Source organism: Triticum urartu, chromosome 7A, assembly GCF_056163025.1.
Source record: "Triticum urartu cultivar PI428250 chromosome 7A, HENAU_Tu73, whole genome shotgun sequence".
NCBI lineage: Eukaryota > Viridiplantae > Streptophyta > Magnoliopsida > Poales > Poaceae > Triticum > Triticum urartu.
Genome location: NC_141879.1, coordinates 605481179 through 605503492, shown reverse-complemented (window position 1 = coordinate 605503492; position 22314 = coordinate 605481179).

Below are 22314 nucleotides of genomic sequence, written 5' to 3'. Positions count from 1 at the left end.
GTCGACGTAGTCGATCATAAGGGCAGCATTGGTCCCGGGGAATAACGGAGAGAAGAGGGGGAAGAAACGGTAAATATAAAGCAAACATAGCACCACAAAGCATAACATGGCAATAAGATGTGCCGGGTGTGACATAACGCGGTAGGAGGTGATACCGGCAAAGGGGGGAAACATCCGGGAAGGTATCCCCGGTGTTTCGCGTTTTCGGACAGTAGAACCGGAGGGGAAAGTTGCGTGTTCGCTATGCTAGGGATGCATGGCGGACGAACGGGTTGCATAATCGGGTTCGTCTCGTCGTTCTGAGCAACTTTCATGTACAAAGTTTTTCCATCCGAGCTACGGTTTATTTTATATTAATTTTAAAAGATTTAAATCATTTTTAGGATTTATTTAAATAATTTAATCATCATTATCCAGAATATTGTTTGCTGACGTCATCATGACGTCAGCAGGCAACGTTGACCGTTGACCTGGTCAACCTCGCGTGTGGGCCCCGTGGGACCCACCTGTCATTCTCGGTTTTAGGTTAATTAGGGTTTAGGTTAATTAAACAGGATTAATTAGGTTAATTAATTTAGTTTAATGATTCAAAATCAATTAAGTTAATTAACTCTTTATTTAATCATTTAATTATTTAATTAATTGATTAATTAATTTTGTTATTTATTTTATTTATTTTTTTAACAAAAACGTTTCTCGGTGGGCCCCACGTGTTAGTGGCCTAGGGCCATAGCGGGTGCGGGCGACGGGTTTCGGGCTCGCGTCCAGGGGCGCCACGGCGAATGAGGCCGGCGAGGCCGGGCGGTCGCCGGAGGGGGACGTCGGCCGGAGGGCAGCAGAGCACCACAAGCGGAGCGCGGGGCCAGCAGAAGCGGCCCCAGCAGCGGCAAGAAGAGGGGGGGCGGCGCGGCAATGCCGGTGCAGCCACAGGCAGCAGCAGGGGGCGCGGGCGGCTAGCGGCGCGTGGGCGGGTGCGATGGAGGGACGCTACCGGGAGGCGGAGGGAGCCGGAGCGCGGGCGAGCATAGACGACCGCGGCGGCGATGCGCGTGGGAGGACGAAGGGAGGGGCGTGGTCGTGGCGAGGTCTTGTGCAGGCGCGCGCGAGCGAGTAGCGGTGGTGAGCGCAGCCAGACGCGGCGTCGGGCGCGCGGTGCGCGGCATGGGGGAGAGCACGTGCGCGGGTGAGGAATCGAGGGGGAGGTGCGATGCTCACAGCGGGGCGTAGGGACTAAGGCAGCGGGCTTGGGGATGTCCGGCGAGGCGGCACCGGTGACGGAGAGGACGATGTGCGACGGGGCGGCGACTTAAACGGCGAGGTAGCTCCGGGCGGCGTTGGGTGATGGCGGTGGGCGACTGTTCCTCGGGCACGGGCATGCCGACGAGGTAGGGCTCCGGGCGGCGACGTTGCGGTGAACGGCGGGGCGTGGCGTCGGCGGCGAAGCCCACGGGCGGCGACGGGATCGAGCCCCCCGATCCAGATCGGGGGCAGAGGAGGACGAGAGAGTGGGGGTCATGGGGGAGTGGGGGGTAGCCGGCTCTAGGTAGTGGGGGGTTGAACCGCTAGGCTTCGACCGGGTGGGGATTAGTAGGGGGAGCTGGGCCGGTTGTGGCCTGGTGGCCAGCTGGGCCACAACCCAGCAGTGGGGGGGGGGGGCTTTGTTTCTTTTTCTTTTTTTTGTTTTTGTTAGTTTAGTTTCTTTAAAAAACAAGTTAGCACCTAAATTAGTACCATCAAAATAGGCCACTGCCAAACCTAGTTGGGACCCAAAATAATTTAGTTTAATATTTTTTTATATACTCAAAAGCAATTAAATTATTATTTTAGGGCATTTAAACACTTTGGAAAAGGTTGGTTCCACCACCAAAACTAGTTAGGGATTATTTGCCACATGATGAACATTTCAGTTTTAATGTTTCAAAACTTTTACCGATTGACTTGATATTGAATTTTAATTTGAATCGTCTTTGAACTAACGGGGGATTAGCAACAGTAATTCGAGGTGACGTGGCATCATTAGCAGAGGTTACTGTAGCTTGATTATCCGGGCATCACAAAAACCAAGCTTTAGCACGATCTCTAAGCGAAAAAGGAAATAGCTTCAATTTAACAATATCATTATCCACATCTTTCTTCTTTTGCATATCACACAAATCAACGAAGCTATTCAGATGGGTAGCGGCATCTTCACTAGGAAGGCCGGAAAACGGATCTTTCATGACGAGATTCAGCAAAGCAGTATTAATTTCACAAGATTCAGCATCGGTAAGAGGAGCAATCGGAGTGCTAATGAAATCATTGTTGTTGGTATTCGTAAAGTCACACAATTTAGTATTATCTTGAGCCATCATGACAAGCAAGCAAACTAACACACAAGCAAACAAAAAGCAAGCAGGCAAAAAGAGGCAAATAGAGAAAGAGAGGGAGGATAGAGAAAGAGGGCGAATAAAACGGCAAGGGTGAAGTGGGGGAGAGGAAAACAAGAGGCAAATGGCAAATAATGTAATGCGGGAGATAGGGATTGTGATGGGTACTTGGTATGTTGACTTTTGCGTAGACTGCCCAGCAACGGCGCCAGAAATCCTTCTTGCTACCTCTTGAGCACTGCGTTGGTTTTCCCCAAAGAGGAAGGGATGATGCAGCAAAGTAGCATAAGTATTTCCCTCAGTTTTTGAGAACCAAGGTATCAATCCAGTAGGAGGCTACGCGCCAGTCCCTCGTACCTGCACAAAACAAATGAATCCTTGCAACCAACGTGATAAGGGGTTGTCAATCCCTACACGGCCACTTACAAGAGTGAGATCTAATAGATATGATAAGATAATATTTTTGGTATTTTTATGATAAAGATGCAAGGTAAAATAAAAGCAAAGTAGAAATAAAAGGAAATAACTAAGTATTGGAAGATTAATATGATGAAGATAGACCAGGGGCCATAGGTTTCACTAGTGGCTCCTCTCAAGAGCATAGGTATTCTACGGTGGGTGAACAAATTACTGTTGAGCAATTGACAGAATTCAGCATAGTTATGAGAATATCTAGGTATGATCATATATATAGGCATCACGTCCGACACAAGTAGACCGACTCCTGCCTGCATCTACTACTATTACTCCACTCATCGACCGCTATCCAGCATGCATCTAGAGTATTAAGTTAATGAAAACAGAGTAACGCCTTAAGCAAGATGACATTATGTAGAGGGATAAACTCATGCAATATGATGAAAACCCCATCTTATTATCCTCGATGGCAACAATACAATACGTGCCTTACTGCCCCTACTGTCACTGGGAAAGGACACCGCAAGATTGAACCCAAAGCTAAGCACTTCTCCCATTGCAAGAAAGATCAATCTAGTAGGCCAAACCAAACTAATAATTTGAAGAGACTTGCAAAGATAACCAATCATACATAAAAGAATTGAGAGAAGATTCGAATATTATTCATAGATAGACTTGATCATAAACCCACAATTCATCGGTCTCAACAAACACACCGCAAAAAAGAAGATTACCTCGAATAGTTCTCCACAAGAGAGGGGGGAACATTGTATTGAGATCCAAAAAGAGAGAAGAACCCATCTAGCTAATAACTATGGACCCGTAGGTCTGAGGTAAACTACTCACACTTCATCGGAGGGCTATGGTGATGATATAGAAGCCCTCCATGATCGATGCCCCCTCTGGCGGAGCTCCAGAACAGGCCCCAAGATGGGATCTCGTGGATACAGAAAGTTGCGGTGGTGGAATTAGGGTTTTGGCTCCGTATCTGGTCGTTTGGGGGTACGTAGGTATATATAGGAGGAAGGAGTACGTCGGTGGAGCAACAGGGGGCCCACGAGGGTGGAGGGTGCGCGTGGGGGGGTAGGGGCGCCCCCCTACCTCGTGACCTCCTCTTTTGTGTCTTGACGTAGGGTCCAAGTCTCCCGGGTCTTATTCGTTGAGAAAATCACGTTCCTGAAGGTTTCATTCCGTTTGGACTCCGTTTGATATTCCTTTTCTTCGAAACCCTAAAACAGGCAAAAAACAACAATTCTGGGATGGGCCTCCGGTTAATAGGTTAGTCCCAAAAATAATATAAAAGTGGATAATAAAGCCCAATAATGTCCAAAACAGTAGATAATATAGCATGGAGCAATCAAAAATTATAGATACGTTGGAGACGTATCACAAGGTATTCTGCTGCTGGATCAACTGAGTGAGCTCCGGTGGAAAGGTAAATCCGGGGTCACGTCTCGGAGGCATCTGAGGGTTTAGAGGGAAGAGAATAGAATAGAATGAGGTCTAGTGAGAAAACACTACCCATATGCACATGAGACAAACGCAATCACACTCAATCAATCAAGCAAGGGCATACAATCGGTCTAGAGTTATCGTTACAAAAGTGCCCGGACTATACTATATACATGGTGGAATACTACTACTGATATGGTGGTCGACTAGAAAAATTGATCGGTGGAAGACTCCATAATATCCGCTCCAGCTTCATCAACATAGTCATCATCGCTATCGTCGGGGTCCGAGTCGGTGTCGTCGATGATGATGTAGTTCTCCGGGCAAGTAGAATCGTCGTCTTCTCCTCCTGGGCGGGGTCTCCCATGAATACTCCTAGCTTCCTTGTCAAATCATCATTCATCTCCACTAGTATCGTCATTTCCTCCTCGTATCCATCGCGTGTAGACTTGAGTTCTTCCTCCAGCTCCGTGATCCCGATCATCGCCTTCTTCAGATCTATCATGCCTGTGCACATCTGGTTCTCCTGGCGACGAATGTGCTGGTTTAACTCCTGGATGAAAGCTGCAATGGATCTATCCTTCCTGGTGCTAATCATCTCCGATTGCTCATCTCGGCACCCACAAATCTGGTAGATAGTATCCTTGAGATCCTTGTGGTAAACTTCTCCAATGCGTCCCATGGTGATGTGGGCTGCCATACTCTTTCCTAGACTCCAGGTTGGTGCATCAAAGGAAAACTCTATGGGCTCAGTGACTAGCGTGAATGTCCTTCCTGGAACTTGAACTTGAATCATCCAGCGCTCCTCTTCTGGTAAAGTGGCGTTGTAAGTCTCGGTGAAGCTTGGTATTCCAATGTTCAGGTACCTAGTGACTTCCTTCAAGTGGCGTCCAAAAGGTGTGTCTTCATCTGGTTGTGCAAACTTGCTCCTTGTGTTCGCCATCCTAAAGAGTAGAAAATGGAGAGGAGTCGGAAATTAGAAGAGAGTAGTGATCTAGGGCTTTAGCTTAGCGGTCGTGTCCTACAGTCAGCGTGTGCTCTGATACCATCTTGTAGCGACCAGACCTCAAATAGTCTGATCTCTGTGCATTACTGTCATCCCTGGATCGGTAATGCTGACACGCACAGTACTTGAGGATTTATAACAGAGTAGAAATCACACACTTATTACATCGAATATCTCAAAAGAGAACTTATTACATTAAATATGGCTTAAGGCCATCTAATACGATAATAGCGGAAGGCTTGGAAGATAAAGTGAGTCCATCAACTCCAACGGCATCACTAAGTGAAAGACCACGACCTAAGGCTCCTTACTCGTCATCTGAAAAGTCTGGAACATGATGCGTTGCAGCCCGAAATGGGTCAGCACACGGAATATGCTGGCAATGTAACACAAGAGAGTAATGAAAAGAACAATACTATCACTACATGCATATATGGCTGGTGGAGGCTGTATGGTTAATATGTTTTGCGGAAAGACAATTTTTCCCTACAACAAGGAATAAATTTTATTTAACTATTAGGGTGGTTGTTAAACATTGAGAAGGTTCACCCAACTCAATCCCGATTAAGCATCATCATTAAACCCAATCAAATTATAATAAGAGTGATGAGATCCACATGATAATCCAAGAACTGTATACTCAAGATGTCCATAACCGGGGACACGGCTAATCATGATTAGTTTGTACACTCTACAGAGGTTTGCGCACTTTTCCCCACAAGACTCGATCTCCTCCGTTGAATTTCTCGCACTACATGATGTTTGAGAAACGGAGGACCGAGACACAGTCTTTCCGAAGAGGTCCCCTTAACCGATAGATAGGCATGTACACCTACAATCCCCTACATCTGCTAGCACTACAAAAAAATACACTTCCGTGATGATACGTGTTTGTCACAGTAGGTCGTGTTTTCTGTCATGCATGTACATCCATGACGATTTTATGACAGAATCAAGATAGTCATACCTGTGCTGTCATAGAAGTGTTCAATGACATTACCAAAATTATCATCACGGAAGTGTCCACTTCCATGACGATAAATCGCGCGTCACAGAAGTGCTTTCATCAAGTGTGACCGACATGTGGCATCCACCGTAACGGAACGCTGTAAGCTATCGGGTCGGGTTTTGGATCCGATAACCCGTTAACAGCCCCGACCAATGGGGATTTTCCACATGTAAAATCATCATTGGCTGGAGGAAACACGTGTCGACTCATCACTAGGACAGATGTCATCCACTCATTGGACAGAAGGCGCCTATGATACGTCGACACGTGGCACGGCCCAACAGAGGCCCATTCCTGTGAAAAGGCCGGCCCGTTTGACTTGGTCAAAAGGTCGTGGGCCAGCCCATGGAAAGCCTGTTAACGGCATGTTCGCATATAGCCCATTTACAGCCCGCTAACCCAAGGCCCGTTACGCCCTATTCGAATTAGGCCCAGTAGCGTCATCTGGGCCATCCAATATGATTCCAGCCCGTTTTCACTTTTGGCCCATGTATGGCCCATGACGTCTTTTGGCCCATATGAGGCCCTATGTAACTCTTGGCCTATTAATGGCCCGTGGTGAAATTGGCCCGTAATGAACAGTGTATCACTTTACACCCATTAACGGCCCATGGTGAAACTGGCCCGTAAAGAACAGTGTATCACTTTATACCCATTAACGGCCCGTTATTCTGTTGGGCCATTTCCAGCCCATGTTATCTTTCGGCCTTCTCAGAGCCCATTTATTCTTGGGCTATTTTCCAGTATTCGTTTACTTACGGCCCATTACTGTCATTTTCTGCTTGCGGGCCAAATTTAGCCCGTGGTTATAGTCGGCCCGTTTGTGGTCCGTTAATACGTTGGGCCGTTTTCATAGCGTCATCAAATACGGCCTATTAACGATGTCCCGTTATGGTCGGCCCATGAACGGACGATTCCAACTCTAGCCCGTTTCCGGCCAGAATGCGGTCTGTTTGGCCCATGTTTGGCCAATTGATCATACGGCCCGTATAAGGCCCATTGATGATACGGCCCATAGAAGGCCCATTGTTTCTATGGCCCGTAGAAGGCCCATTGTTTCTACGACCCATAGAAGGCCCACTGTTTCTACGGCCCGTAGAAGGCCCAGTGTTTATACGGCCCGTAGAAGGCCCACTGTTTTTACGGCCCGTAGGAGGCCCAGTGTCACTACAATAAATATTAGCACATGGTTATTGTGGCCTAGTTTTAAAAAATAGGTTATTGCAACCACTAGCAAACCACAGAAAAAGAACTGCACTGACTACAAGCAAACAAATAAACAAGACAATAAGGAAATAAATAAGCAAGCAACTTAGACTAGGCTATCACGGCTATTACACATATTACATCCACTGGGCATCAAAGTTTGCCACCAGTGCAAATATAGGGAACACAGCAGCATATAAACGCCGCAGCACAACAAGTCCAGAACTGAAACCACTTTAGAAGAGCTCAAGAAACAATATCCTGGGTACCCATAATGCTAGCAAGAAGCTTAGCAAGCTTATTAACTTTCTCTTGTTTGGCGCTTAAGTCCTCCAGCGCTTGCTGTTGCACCAGAAAGTATGCATCTGAATTCTGTAGGGACTTCCTCAGTCCTTCGGCTTCCTGTCGCATAACATCTGATCGATGTCTTTCAACTTGAAGTTGAGACTCAAGAAGCTGAACTAATTCAGGGAACGAGTTCGAAGAGCTGGTGCCAGCAGTGGTAGCCAGTAACTCGAACATTACATCAAGACAGGACTTTGGGGTTGTCTCAGTGTCTTCAATATAGTTTTTATCAGCTTTCTTGGAGACCAACAGGGATGTCTCACTATCTTGAACCTTATGTGCATTACTTCCTTTACCATTGCATAACAGGGTACTCTTCTCCAATATTTTATCCACGTTCTAAAAGAGAAACAAACAAACACATCTCAAGTTTACAATGTAGTATATGAAACTCATTTTGGTAAACCAGTTCAGTAGTAAGGTGGACAGGATAATAGCATGAAACAAACATATATCTATGTAGTATGGTCACTGTATGGTCTATATCATTCTAGTTTATATTGCCAAATCAAGATAGATACAGTTCGAATCATATCTATTTAAGACAAAGCAGCATAGACAGAATATAAGTGTGGGAAACTACACAGCAATAACAACACTTGTAATGTGCATGGCATGAGAATATAACTGTTTATTCATGAAACTGAAATCAACATAGAGCAAGTTACAACAGCAAATAGTAGCCAAACACGTTGAAGAAACAAGTTTAAAACATACCTGTTGCGCCATTGGAGTTTCAATTGCATCCTTCAAATTTGAAATTAGTTGGTATTAGGAAATACAGTGATGCAAGAGCAAAGTAGTATGAACCATAACTACAGAACCTGACCTGAGAACAATTCTTCTTCTGCTTTAAGCGTTGACTTCAGGTTCAGAGTGGTGGTCCTCGTGATTTGGGCACTGCAGTTGCCTTACTAACTGCTCGTGTTTGGGTGCTCTGTGGTGGAGACGGTTCTGTGTCAACGGGAACTGGGTGTCTATCTGCTGGGGATGGGGTTAGAAGGGGTGTAGCTGGTTCTCTGTCCAACTGGGTAGGGGTACAATCTGCATGAGTGTGGGTTATGTGTGGTGGGGCTGGTTCTTGGGCAAGTACAACCGTGGTTCTATCTGCATCGACAGGTAGCACGATCTTTTCTGAAGACCGTTTTTTACTCCCACAGATACTGCCATCACTCCCTCCAATTGAAATGGCTGATAAACAAGAAAAGTAATTGAATGTACAGACATTGTAAGATAGACAGGTGCAATGGATAGTAGGGAAGAAAACAGGGCATGAAATAATTCACATTTATGTTGTCTAAGCAAACAGAATATCAGGACATAATTTCACATATATGATGGCTAATTAAACAGGATAGCATGACACAATTTCACATGTATGATGGCTAACTAAACAGGATAGAATGACATACTTCAAAATATGATGACTATGTAAACAGGATGACATTATATAACTATACGATGTGTCTATTAAAGTGGTTGGCATGCCATAAATCACAAACATGCCGTCGATGGAAACATGATGGCATCATATAATTCACAGATAGAATGACATAATTTAAAATATGATGACTATGTAAACAGGATGAGATGATATGACTATATTATGTCTTTAGAAAATGGGTTGGCATGCCATAATTCAGATACATGATGTCTATGTAAACATCATGGCATGACATAATTCAAATATATGATTTATATACTAAGGAAGTGAGCAAAGGGAAATCGCATATATGATGTGTCAACTAAGGAGATGGCATTCAATATTATGTATATGATGTAAAAACTAAGCATTGCAATACAACATATGCATTATATGAGTAATATAACCCTGCCAAGTTTGAGCATACACCTCAGGGGGATAATAGGACTGGTCATCTGCCTCTGAATCCTTCTCTGAAGAGCTATCTGTAACCAGCAAGATATCTGCTTCAGCAGGTAGCATTGTCTGCTCTGAAGACCTTGTTTTCACTCCAGATTTCTCCATCACAAATTCAAATGGCTGATGCACAGGAAGAGCAGTTGAATATACAAACATTGTCGACAAAAGCAATGAGAAATAGAAAAAAGGAGGGCATGATATAATTCACATATATGACGCTTGCCTAAACAGCATGGCATTGCATAATTCACATACATAATGCCTTGCAACAAGATAACATTGCATAATTCACATATATAATGTCTTGCAACAAGATGGCATTGCATAATTGACATATATGGTAATTAGACACTAAACAGGTGGCATTCACACAAAGAATATCTAAACTAAGCAAATGACATAGCAATGCAAGATACCATACGCACAATATGAGCAACATAACCCTGCCAAGTTAGGGCATGCACCTCGGGGGGGGAAATATGATTGGTCATCTGTCTCTGAATTCTCCTCTGAGGAGCTATCGGTAACCAGCAAGACATGCGCTTCGTCAGATAGCATTGTCTGCTCTAAAGACCTTGTTTCCACTCCAGATTTTCCCATGACCGTGTCGAATGGCTGATGCACAGGAGTAATTGAATGTACTAAAATTGTTGACAAATTTAACACATAATAAAAAATGATGGCATGATATAATTCACATATAAGATGACTGGCTAACCAGGGTGGCATTGCAAAATTCACATATATGATGCCTGGCTAGACAAGATGGCATTGCATGATTCACATATACGATAAAGAAACTAAACAGATGGCATTGACACAAAGCATGTCTAAACTAAGCAGATGACATCTTTAATGTATACAGTAAGCAATGCAAGGCACCATATGCATGATATTACCAACATCAGCATGCCAAGTTAGAGCGAAGACCTCATGGGGTAAATAGGAGTGGTCTTCTCCTTCTGAATCCCCCTCAGAACAGTTATCTTCCTCTTGATTACGATCCGAAATGGGTGGAGGGGGGCTGCCTTTGCGCCCACCATGGAACGATGTTTGCATGAAATTTTATTGCCACGCAAGGCTCGTCTCATTTGCTCTACATGATCAGTTCCATTGTGTACAATAACTGGCATGCATAGGAATAAAACATAGTGAGATTATGTAAGGAGTGCATGCACAAATCCAGAGTGATGGTAGCAAACTATGGATAGACCCAAAACCAACGATAGCAGGCAGATAATAGCTTTAGTTAAAAAAATATAGATAATGGCTCCTTTAATGTTTGTTTGCACCCAACATGAAACTCAGAGTAGGCACCGGAGATTAACCAGATAGTAGACAGATAGTACTGATTGCTGCCCCAATATGTACCCCACAACCATTTAAAAACTCAAGTTTCAGCATTAGTTTGGACCTGACTCAGAGTCTAATAGGTGAACACGATGATAATGTAGCATGTCATCATATTAAGCGACGCATAACGTAAGCAGACATGGAAGAGTGCGACCTCTCTTGCAAACCCGTGTAGTCCTCAAGGTCATCTGCTCAGTTGATGATGGTAATGCAGTTACCATGGCTGCCGGCGGCGGGGAGGAAGATCTGAGGCGATGAAAGACAGTCTGGAGAGCGGATCCCTGCTGTGGTGAACCCTTCCGTCGTTGCAGCAGCTGAGCTGGGGTGGAATACAGCACCGCAGGAGCAGGACAAACCACACAAGGTTTTCTTTGACACATATCTGTAACAGAAGTAATTGAGTAAGGGCTTGTTTGAATTTGAGGATTCTAACAATGCAGGGATAGGAAATAGACAAGAATAGGATAGGAATGCACGTGCAAAACAGAGAATTTAAAAACACAGGATTTTTGCAAATCTGGGTGTTTGATTCACAACAATTGGAAGATCACAGGATGCAAAAAATCATGGTGAGATTAAGTCAAACCACAAGAAAATGTACGGTTATAATGCTATTATGCTACTATCTCTTAGTCTTGTGCTTGATGAATTGGAATATGAAAAGGAGGAAAAGTGGAAATTAGAATTCCTATGGTTTTTCTTTCAAGGAGACACTAAAGGAACAAATCCTACAGTTTTCCTTTGCTCCATTCCTTTGCACCAAATTCATGAAAAGTAGTACCATAGGAAACTTTCCAATTCCGATGTTTTTCATTCACTTTTCCTTTCAAGCACTGGCGATTCTAGTAGGCGGGCTTGAGCAAGGAAAATCCTACACTAAAAAAATATTTTTGTGCTACTTCTATTACTTTGGACCCAGGCCACTGCCATACTAGCTCAACTCCCAGGCCCATCGACAAATGTACAGCTCAAACGTGCAGAGATAAATAATGATGGCGTTCAAGAGAGTCCATCACGGATAGCTAAGTTGCCTGGTACCTCACTGCTTGTCATATAGTAGGATAAAATAATCGTATTTCCCGTTACTACGAGTGCTTAGTGGACAATATATATAACATGTAGAGTAAAAAACAGATGCAACAAGTGTACAACCTCTTTGGCGAAGCCATGTCGATCTCAGCGTGATTGGGTTGGCCGGTGAGGATGCTCCGGCTGACTTGGCTGTCAGAGGAGGGGAAGAAGATCTTAGGCGTCTGGAGATGGAGCCCGAGGTACTGCTCTGCTGTGATGGAGGGTTTCGTCGTTGGAGCAGCTCCGGTGAGTTGTACAACGCCGAGGCTGAAGTAGGACAAGAGAGACAACGAACAACATTAACCTGAGTGGAATTCTAATAGCATCTCCAATACATGACGTAAAATACATAAGCACAAAGTGCTAGATGTAAAATACATCAGCCGCTCATCTCTGAACTTAACTGTCGAAACTGAATTTAACTGTCAAAACTGAACTTAACTGTTGAAACTGAACTTAACTGTCGAAACTGAATTTTGCTGTCGAAACTGAATTCTGCTGTCAAAACTGAATGCACTAGCAAGGTGAGGCTACACGTTGGTCGACTGACTTTTTCATCTCTGGTCAGTCGATTTTGCAGTCGTTGGATACGAAATAAAGGGCTTGTGGTTCATCTTCAACCTCCACCCTCCTGAGCCGCCAGCCACCACCGGCCAAACTACAGCACCCCGCCACCCGCAGCCGGCGATGCGCCGCCCCGCCCGCCCCGAAAACACTCCCCACCCCGATCTGCCACCGCCCCGGCCATCCCTCCAGGCCCCCCTGTGCCGAGCTTTTTCTCCGGCGATCCCCACGCCACCACCCCGCCAACGCCCCGCCACCGTCGGCGACCACCGCCCCCATCCTGAACCCTAAGATAGATAGTGGGGTACCTCTTCGGCGAGCCCCCCCTCCCCGTTGCAGCTGGTTCTTCCTTCACCCCGGTGAGCCCCCTCCCCCGCCCCCACCCCCTGAAAATCGACTGACCCAAAAGTCGATTCAGTCGACTGAAGTGTAGCTAAATCGGAGCAGCATCGCAAGCAAGAGCAAGAGCGAGAGCAGTAGTGCGAGCAAGAGCAATAGCAAGAGCAGACTAGGCAGGGGACCGAGAGCAAGAGCAGAGCAGCAGCGCGAGCAAGAGCTAAAGCAGCAGCAGCTCCTACTGATGTGGACGTTGCCGCCGAGGGAGCGACACCATGGAGGAAGTGGTCGGCGACGCCTCCGTGGATGGAGCCGCGTCGTGTCGGCTCGGGACCGAGCGCCGGCAGCACGGTGAGATCGAATCAAGAAGAAAATGCGGCGACTAGTGTACAACCTCTTTGGTGGAGCCGATTAGGCCGCAGCTACATCCGAGGAAACGGTGATGATGATGCTCTTCCGGTGGTGCAGGTGAAGACGGCGGTGTGGGAATGGAGGTGGCGCGGAAGACGAGGGGAACGTCGGGGCAGCTCCTTGGAGGTGGAGGACGGGGTGGCTTAACTGGCGGGACGATGAGATCGACGACAGATCCTCATCCGGTACGGTGGATGAGGGACGTCGAGGTGTTGCTGTGGACGACGTCATTGGGGAAGAGGATCCGTCTGGGTGGCGGACGGAGTAGGGTGTGGGGTTTCGTCGTGGGTTTTCGCGGCCTCGGTGTACGAATGGGTGGGCGGATGGGATGGCAGTGGGGAACCATGGCTTAGAGACACGCTTGTCCGAAATGTGGGGTAAGTTATGAAAGTACCCCCACCGATTTGAGGCGGTTCTTTCGGTTCAGGGATACCACGGGAATTTCGCGTGTCGGGATTTCACAGGAGGTGGGAGTTTTTGCGCGTGTTTTAATTTCGGAATATCAAGGCGCGGGTTGAGATGGAGGGAGTTGTCGGAGCGCAACGAGACAAAGATATATCTTAAATATTTTGGGCTAACAAGGCGCGGGTTGAAGAGGCGGGAGTTTCGCAGCACGATAGACAGAGAAGCTAGCTTGAATTTTCGGCATAACAAGGAGCGGCTTGAAATTTCAGAAGAACAAGCTTAACGTGTACCCCAAAAAAGACAATTTGCACCTCAACACGCACAACACACACACAAACACCATTTAGACTAGAGTAAGGTACACGTGCATTGCACGCATGAGATTTGGCAACCAAATTATGAATAAATACCACATTATAGCATGCAAACTTTGAGTCATATATGCATGATGTAGATGTTCGTTTAATTCTTATAGTTCATTTCATTCAAAATCATCTAGTTTTTATAAGAAAGCTAATCTATTTTAAGATTCATGGAATTGTGCGTCATAAGACATAAAGTAAAAACAAATAATGGCAAATCATGTAGAAAAACATTTGGGCAATTCTGATACGGAAGATTCTAGAACAAATAAGAAGTGCTTGTGTTTTGATGTTTGTACATTATGCTTAAGTTCAACAATGGAGTCTTCTAGATTATACATGTGGCAAAATCTGGTGGAATCTAGATGATATCCAACGGCCAGTAGTGCTCAAATTTGCCATCTTTGGACCATCGGATTCACCTCATCCAACGACCATCTTTCAAAGTTAAAGTTACCCACACACAATATAAGAAAATATAAAGTATAATATATATATAGGGGTATAGATATAGATATGTGATGCGAAAGCCGCCCATCATCTCCAATTAGAATAGTGTGTCCATGCACGGATACGACGTGGCCAAATGATGTCTGCCATCGGTATCTCAAATTCAAATCAGTCTGACCTTGTTCAATGTGTATACATTACAACATGCTCGTTTCCAAAGCACACTGCGCAGATCTCCGTTATATTCATGCATGCATGGGTTTCAAACATCAGGATCTCTTATTCAAATATTTGAATTCAACTTTACATTGATTATGACCTCACCTATGATTTTACACCCACACGGTAGTCTTCTCTTTATAATTGTACCACTAACTTTATCTCGTGCATGCATGCACACACACTACCAGTCGGCATTATCCATCGCACGCATGCAATCTTTTTCTTCAGGTCGGTCTCCCACGAAGGCATACACCCACACACATCCCCCTCTCCATCATATCGGGCATTCTTTATCTTTCACGCATGCATGCACAACGATCGATGTTCCTCTATGTATGTGTATATATAGCTAGGTCTTTCATAGTTTTCCACACAAACCGATCAATCGATATATCCAGTGAGGTATCACCCTCTTTCCCACGTAAACATCGATCAATCTATACCTCTCTATATAGGATTAACATATATAGCTAATACACCCACATTAATTATATATGCAATGTCCCCCTCTCATCATCCAAGCCTTCCGCTTCATCTCTTAGATGCGTGCACAATGGCGAAGACATGGGGCAGTAAGGGCCCTGCCCCCTCCCCCCTAACATCACTATATATCGAGGCTAATATGAATGTGATCATTAGACAATTGCTACTAAAAATGGTTTAAGTTCATGAATTGACCCTCCTCGTAAAGGATTAGCAATGCTTGGCCCTCTAGCTCATTTATTTTTCATGGCTCTACCACTGTGCGCAACAGCGCACATGTTCGCCCCCTCTCTCTAAATATCGATCTCGCACTTGTGCATTCCTTCATAGTCTCCCTCCACTCGGCCCCTCGCACCATCTTCTAGCCCCCACTGGATTTTTCCACATGTACAATCTAGCAAACTCCATGGTTGAACTTAAGCATAATGCACAAATCTCAAAACAACAGTGGTTCTCTTTTGTTCTAGAATCTTCCGTATCATAACTGCCCAAACTTTTTTTCTAGTTGAATTGCCATTATTTGTTTTTACTTTATGCTTTACAACGCACAATTCCATGAATCATAAAATAGATTAAGGGCTTCTTTGATTCAAAGGATTCTCAAAGGAATTTTGGAGCATTCTAATCATTAGGAATTTTTCCTATCTTGGTTCTTTGATTCGTAGGATTGTAAACCATAGGAATTTTTCCATATGATTCATTTGCACTAGATTTCATAGGAAACATCCCATCCACTCAAACCTCTTTGAAAGAATTCTGCGTTTTTTCTATGCACAATCAAACACTCGTACAATCCTGTAGGATTCAAGACGACAGTCCACTATAATCCCATGTTTTTCCTATTCCTGCGTTATTAGCTTTTTATAAAAACTAATTGATTTTGAATGAGATGAACTATAAGAATTAAACGACGGGCTACATCAGGCATATATGACTCAGAGCTTACATGCTATAGTGTGGTATTTATTCATAATTTGGTTGCAAAATCGGATGCGTGCAATGCACGTGTACCTTAATAGTACTTCGAGTATGTGCAAAACACGTAAATTAGAATACCAATAGCACGCTACACAGTGTCTCTCTTACAGTTCATGAAGCCACATGGCACATGTGGAGGCGTTGTCGCGACCTCCTTGCGTGGATTGATCACAGTGACGTGCTGCTGGTTCCAGAAGAATGTACTCGTCCTCCCTGAGCCATACTGGCGGTACATGCACGAAGCGAAGATGTGCACGCACGCCACGCACTCATTCCCTTGCACGCACACGCGGGTACACGGGTGGATGCAATTTTGTACCAAGATCCACCCCATGTGAAAATTTGACGCGTGTAAAGTCGTTCACTTCATTGATGGTCAATTAATACAGTGCGTGCAAATTGAGTGGACGTGAGGGTGGAAGAAAGACATTGTTACTCCACTGCGCGCATGCGAGTAGTTAAATCGTGGGTTGCTAGTAGTACTTCCATTGGTCTCCTTCGTATTTTGTGCCAATTTTTGACAGTAACATAATATTTACGCATTTGAGCAGTGTAGTACTTGAAATTTATGTTCCGCTAAACTCATCGGGAGCCGTTTCGGTCCTCGAAACCAAAACCATCAATTAATCTTTACCTTGTTCCCATCACATTCGAAAGACTGCTCACACCTACTAGTACGTACCAAACCTAAACGTGTTCCCACTATGCAGGTATTAGTACTAGTGCTAGTACTTAGGTTATAAAAAGGGGAACTACCTAACCGAAAATTACTCTACCTTTCCTCCCCATAAGTGCTTCTTCTTCGTCCGTCGTAGCCATGGCCGGTGAGCAGAGCTCTAGGTCGAGAACTACTTGTAACAAGGGAGCGGCAACCAAGGTTGCAGAAAAAAAAGAGGGCTCGCCGCCACGCAGAGACCTCGAAAGATCTCTCACGGGAAGGCGATGGCTCCCAGGAGCGCCCTAGCTGCGGAGGCGAACATGCCAAGCCGGCGGAGCTGGAGTCGTTATCCCTCGACGGCATGCCCGATCAGCTCAATAAGCACCTCAATAAGCAGAAGGAGTTCATCCAAGGCTTGATGGAGTTGCTGAAGGAGACCCTCGACGACATGCCCACTGAGCTCAATCAGCAGGGGGAGTTGACCGCCGGCTTGGTGATGCTACTGAAGAGGAGCATTGCCTCGGAGAAGAAGGCGACCGGCGAAATCCTGCGACTTCAGGAGGACAAGGCGAAGCTCTGCCACGAGATCGACCTATTGAAGGAGAAGAACGCCGGCTGGAAGAAGCTGCATGAGAATAGTAGTTCCTCGATGAAGATGTTGTAGGCCCTCGTCATGGAACAGAAGGAGGAGTTGGCGAAGCTCCGCATCAAGCACCCGGCTGCTATCAAGGTACGTAATGCGGCCGTGGACAAGATGATGAAGGCTCGCGTCGAGAAATCCCACATCATGGACAGAATGAAGAAGATGGCGGAGGAGACGCGCAAGGAGATGGAGGTCGTGGAGGCGATGAAGAAGCAGTTACGACTCCGCGGCGAATTAGATCATTTGGGGTGATAATCTTCCTTCTTCTTTTGCTCTTGTGCTTCATCTTTTGCTTCGGCTGTTTCGCCGCACGTGTCACGTTCTCTGCGAGGCATGAATAGAACAATGGTTTTTTTGAGGGAATGACTAGAACAATGCTAACAATGAGATGACTAGCAAATTAGATCATTTTTTATCGCCATATGGCACTGGGCTGCCGTGTTTCGTGCTCCTCCGTCGTAGTACTACTCCTGTGGAAAACTTGAGTATACCGCACGGTTCTTTGCTCCTCCTCGATCAGGTCGTTGGCGCATTTATACGAGCAGTCAAATCACAAGGCCCCGCCTTCCAGCAGTAATGAGCCGTCAAATCACAAAGGCCCTCGCCTCTCGTGAAACCGACCAAGCTAGACTGCCCCGCCCTCTAGCCTTTTAAAAAATGTATACTTTTATACAGCAGTAGTATCGATGGATTGCGCCATGGAGCAAAACTTGAAATAAAAAAAGGTGGTACATATAGAGAGCGCTCGTCACCAAATTATGCATATAGTACTATTAAAAAGGCTAGTCACAATAATGGTGTCCAGCACAACCCACCCCTCAAATAAAACTAAGAGGGTGCTTGGATACGTTTTAGTCCCATGACTAAAAGTAGTGGGACTAAAACATTATAGCCTCACCCATACTTGGATCCAAATACTAAAAAGGCTAAAATCAAGTTAATGAGCATTTATTATCCTCCAAACCCTCCAATCCAGAACTCGCATGTGTTAAAGAAGAGGAGTTAAATGAGTAGAGAGAGGACTAATCCACATTTTAGTAGGGGTGCCCCTCACTAAAAAAATTAGTCTCAAGACTAGTTTTAGCCCTTCTTTAGTCAGGGGTGCTTGGAACTTTAGCCTCTTAAAAAGACTATTTTTAGTCAGACTAAAATAAGTCCCTTTGATCCAAGCACCCTCTAAGCATCCTGGAATTCTTTGACAAAACTAAGCACCCTAAAATTCTTTGACAACTAAACTGCTGGCTATATGATGTTGGCCATATATATTGTACGTATATAATGTGAAGAAACGAGTGGTAGTACTATACCAACTAAAAGATGAAATGTAAGAAATACTAGTATGTACGTACTGAAGAGTTAAAGTAACGAGAAGAAACATAACATAGTTCTGCTGGGGGCTCAGCACAACACACCCATCAAATTAAATTAAGCACACCTGAAATTAAACTTTGCAACTATTCTGGTAGACACTGCATTAGAACCACCATGAGCAACGACACTGCCACCTTACTCGGAGTCCTCGTCCACGTCCTCGACTTCGTCCTTGTTCCTCTTCCTCTTGGCCGATACTTCTTTGCTTGAACCGCACACTTGGCTGTTGCTCTTCATCCAACCCTTGTAGATATTGAAGCAAAGGTAGCCATCCATTGCAGCGTAGTGGATGTGGTCTATATCTAGTACATTCCGCTGCCATGCATGACGATGAAACATGTATGGAGGTTTCTCCAGTTTACCGTATGAAGGATGAACCATGGCTCCTTCCAGGGTCAGCATTAAAGGCTGGCGAGAGGACACCAGCCGATTCTTCTGGAGGTCGAAGGTGTTGCCTACAACGAGGCCTATCCGACGCAGGACTTCTTTGTCGTTACCAAAGTCTACAGTAACGAATTTGACTAGGTTGCTTTGGAGGAAGTCCTTAAAATCCTGGCACTCAACGTCGGCATGGCATATGTGGTAGACCAAGCATAAGTCATGCACGCAAACCTGCATCACGGCGGGCTTCTTCCTCTCTTCGTCCTTTAGATCCTTCTCTGGTCCCATGACTGTGGTGTACTCAACATCTAGCCCAGCGACCCACTCATCATCTGAGTCTATCAACATGCGTCTGAAGCGAGAAAGGCATCCTTTCACTGTCATGGAAGAACGGGTGTAGATGACGTCGAACTCATCGCCGGTGATGGTTCTAACCTTGTACTCACCGCCGATCGTGGAGATTTGGGACGCCATGGATTTGGGAGGAGGGTTAGGATTAGTGGAACTGCCGTAATGTGAATGGACGGGACGACTAGGAGCGAACCGCCATAGTATTGAAGGACGTGCGGGGACGAGTAGGAGCGAACTGCCAGCGTGCGATCGGCAGGGTAGTGGCTTTCCATTCTCCCATGATCACGAGGCCCCACCTGTCCAGCAGTAACTCGCTGTCAAATCACACAACCCTACATTTGCAGCAGCCTACTCCCTCGTCTTCTCACGTCTCTGTCGAACCGACTAGGCGGAACTGCCCCGCCGCCTACCGCGCAGGAAAAGCCCCGCCCTTGACTTTTAAATAGTATACAGTATACTAATTTTGTATCCATGGATTGCACCCGTGCCATGGAGCAAAGCGTCTAGAAAACGGCGGTACACATGTACGGAGTATACAGCATGCCTGTCGCGTTCGCGTCGGACCCCAGACGGTCAGTCGGTCTAGCACGCTGCTCTCCGAATGGAACGCGCGTCATATTACGTTTGCACACACATGTGGGACAGCAATTGAGAACCGACCATAGGCACACTCCCCGGCCCCGCAAGTCGGGTGACTTAATAGAAGAGGGAGACGAGCGATAGTACTAGAGAAGTGTTGTACTACGTTGGTGCCTGGACGATCCCTGCAAGACACGGAAGATCAGTTCGTCCATGCATGTGACCAGACTCCAGCAGACACGCCTGGATTGGCTATCGTCTACATATCGTGCAGGTTGTGTTGTACATGGCTGTAGTTGTGGTGAGAAATCTAAAAAAGGTTTCTTTGTCATCTCACAAAATTAGGTGCCATGTGCTTCGGATCACTGCGAGGGTTAAACAGCGACAACTGAGTTGGGCTAGTCATTGGGGGCACATGCACGAACAGTGACTACTCGGCTGCAATCTAGGTCAAGCCGGCTATGTTAATTAGGACATCTATCGACAGACCCCTTTTCTACGAGTTTATCTTTAATTTGAGCTTTGTTCCTCATCTATTTTGTCCGTCGGGATTCATGTTGTCTCCTTTGGGTAGTGAGGTTATGATTTCTTGTCATGTGGCATTTTTTCGTGTTATATGTTATAATCCGGCGCTTCAGATCAAAATGACGACAACTGCGCCTCCGGTCCACGTGCATGAGGAGTTGGTTTTGCAATGGAGAAGATCAGAAGAGGGAGAGGCGAGACGGTGGTTTTGGAATGGAGATGATGGAGAGGAGAGGAGGTGGTTTTGCAATGGAGAAGATTAGAAGAGGGAGAGGCGAGACGGTAGTTTTGGAATGGAGATGATGGAGAGGAGAGGTGGTGGTTTTGCAATGGAGAAGAGGGAGAGGAGCGTGCGACAGCGATTTAGGATTGGACGAGAGGGCCGGCGCGCTGTGACTAGATCAAAATCAAAATCAATTTACCCTTCAATTAAGAAAGTGACCCCACATTAACTAGTCTCCCATTTATTCTGGGTCATAGTTGACCATGATTTTTGCACATAAAATATATGTTATACGTTGCAAAAATAATATAATTTGAAAGTTCATTCAGATACGAACCAAACGATACAATTTTTGGTGACATGGATTCACATTTTGCTTGTCAAATACAGTACGTGGTCAAACTTTGACCCAAAATACGCAACGCAACAAAAAAATACTTCCAAGACCAACGCCGCTCTTTCGCTCTTCTCCTCTTAAACCACCGCCGCTCCTCTCCTGTTCCAATCTAGATGCAGCGCCGCTCCTCTCCTCTTCCATTTCAAAACCACCGCCCCTCCTCTCCTGTTCCAGTCCAAAACCAGTGTCGCTCATCTCCCATTCTAATCCAAAACCAGCGCTGCTCCTCTCCTCTTCCATTCAAAAACCACCGCCGGCGAGTGAAGGTGCTGTGGAGAAGTAGATCGATGGAGGAGTACAACCAATACATGAGGATTGCAGACGGCGACCCTGTGACGCTAGCTTGGATGTTGGAGATACAGTCTTGGTTTGAAAACAAGGACCAACTAGTGGCGACGGCGACATCCATGGCCAAATATCTGCAACAGAGCGAAAAGGCAGCGATACTCCCAGAGGGAGTCGCGCCGGAGTACATAGAGCTGCTCCTCTGGGCCATGGAGCAAACAGATTCACCGAATTCGATCGTGAGGGAGCGGTGGTGGGAGTATCGATTCCAAATGGAGCATCCACCAGAGATTGAAGGATCAAGCATCTACAGGGTGCCGTTGGTGAGGGTGTCCTGCCAGAGCGAGCCGGTGGAGTCTTCGTCGACCGAACCCAACTGCAAGAGGAGAAAAGCAGTTGGCCCGATGACGCTTCCCTGCCATCGTCTCCCTCGCCGTTCACATCGTCTCACGGGGCGGCTGTCTGCCGCCGAGGAATAGGAGGGGCTGCCCCCCCCCAGCCCAATAGTCGGGCAGGTTGTGAATTGTCAGGAGGAGCTTAGGGTTGTCAGTATTTGCAGGTTGTGAATTGTGTTTTGTGTTGT